The sequence below is a fragment of the Microplitis mediator genome, chromosome 9, assembly GCF_029852145.1.
Source record: "Microplitis mediator isolate UGA2020A chromosome 9, iyMicMedi2.1, whole genome shotgun sequence".
NCBI classification, from domain to species: Eukaryota; Metazoa; Arthropoda; class Insecta; order Hymenoptera; family Braconidae; genus Microplitis; species Microplitis mediator.
The window spans coordinates 8,087,971-8,090,336 of NC_079977.1; positions in this window are offsets into that span (position 1 = coordinate 8,087,971).

The window sequence follows — 2,366 nt, forward strand, 5'->3', positions numbered from 1 at the left end:
TGACCAAATCCTAAACATTTGTAGCACTGCATAACCTGAACGTGGTCGCTGATTCTGCATGCTGCATAATCTATATAAACCTTCTCCTTGGCTAGCAGTTTGGACCTTACACTGGGGTTTGTCTCAATGACAAAGCTGGTGTTATCACGCTCGGGCCTTACTGGGTACCTATACTTGACAGTTATTGCTTCAGGATTCACCTCAGGAGCGTTCGTCGCAATCAAAGACTCAATGAATTGCTCATTAGTTAAAGCCTTCGGTACTCCACGTACGATGAGCCGTGGTGCAAGCTTTGTCTTTTCTTGAACCATTAGGCCAGAACTCTTCAAATCTACTGAATTTTTCAGCTTCTCCATGTCTACTGTCTCAGCTACGACTCGTATCGCCTTTGTCGGAAGTGTGACCAATCGAGTTACTCTCAAATTGTAGTCCCTCGGTTTCACTTTTTCTTTAAACACGTTCTTAATGTCAATCGCAGACCTAAATTTGGCCGTAAAACCCAGCATTGGCACGACTGAAAACTCAACCGAATTGCTTGACGCCGGCTTCAGGCCTAGTAACCCATAGAAACTATTTGTCTCATTGCTTGACGTACTTGCCTGTGCATAGGACTTGTGGCTCACTGACGACGTACCGTTTCCAGAACTTAAGACGTCTTTGATTTGGGTTACTGCTTGCTTCACCTCTTTCGCTAGCAAGTCTTTCACACTGTTACTTGACTCGTCGACAACGTCCATCCTATCCCTTTCATGAGCTTGAAGCTTCTCAGCTACAACCACCGCCACCTCACTCCTTACCAGTTCCGCTAGGTCGTTCTTGATATCGTTTTTCATGGCTTGCAGTTCACTGGATACATCAAGGCCCCTAATAGCTTCATATACTTCATCGAACGCATCAATTCTTGCAGCGAGTGACCGATAAGATTCTACCACCTGCTGAAAGCATGCGGCTATCGCATTACCCGATGTTACTAATCCAGCTGTGGTCATTTCAGGCTTCAGACTTCTTTTGTACTTATGGACATTCTCACACAGTATTTCGAGGTCACTCAGTGATAACGGCAACGGGTCTTTGAACGATAGTACTTTTGCTGGAGATGATGCTAGACGCTTTTTACTTGGGAATCCTTCACTGTTCACTGATGAGCTACTACCGGTCAATGCACGGCTCTTACCATTCCTTAGAGATCCGGAGCCCACAGGAGTAACAAACTCCTTGGAACTTTTCGTTTTCTCCGATGACATCTTTATAAGGACAACTTATCGAGTGGCGCCTACATATGATGAACCAGACTTATATATGAGAAAAAAAAAAAAAGATAAGATACCCTCTTAATAAGACCAGCAGATAAGTATATGAAGATAGCTATGGTAACTTATCGACGCGTCGATAAGTTACCACTGGAGGCGATGGTAACTTACCTACCGTAGTAGGCAACTTATCATAAGAACACAGGCGATCAGTTACCGACTGCTGCAGAACCCTTAGTATTACACAAATGCAACAGATGGCAGGTCAATGCCAGTTTAGAATAAATGTTCGCGATACTAAATCAGCTGATGCACGATTCTAACCATATATTGAGCAATAATTGGAAAATCTTTACAAAATGATTACACTACACTCACTGCACAGAAAATTGAAATTATTATGTTCAATTGTTCAGAAATTTATTCCGCACAGATTAAATACACCCAAAAGTACTACAACACGCTGTATCCATCATAAATGGTATAAAAGCACAGAGCAAAAAAATAACTACTCCTCACTGTATAAAAGAGTCATAGTTACTCCTGCTGTTTACGAGCGCTTAAATGAATTTCTTCACATTGACATTCATCGCACTGAGCAGAAATCACATTGTGTCAACACCCGCAAGGGCCATCACAATGCTTTGTTTTAATTAGACAGTCGGACTTCCCTGGACCGTGCCAGTTCTGAGTTGAACGTTAAATGACGGTCGAAAAGAATTATAACAATGCTTTCACATCACTATAATCTCATAGCAAGAGAGATCCATGAGAGACCAAGGCACGGGACCGAGCTCAAATCCTGATGCGTGAACACCAATCATTTCGCCCAGGCCCGGCACGTCAGTCAACTCACTTCCCTATCAAGCCCGACACGCCCCGTTCCTCAGAGCCAATCCTTATTCCGAAGTTACGGATCCATTTTGCCGACTTCCCTTACCTACATTATCCTATCGACTAGAGGCTCTTAACCTTGGAGACCTGCTGCGGATATGGGTACGAACCGGCGCGACACCTCCACGTGTCCCTCTCCTGGATTTTCAAGGTCCGAGAGGAAGATCCGGACACCGCCGCAAATGCGGTGCTCTTCGCGTTCCAAACCCTATCTCCTTGCTA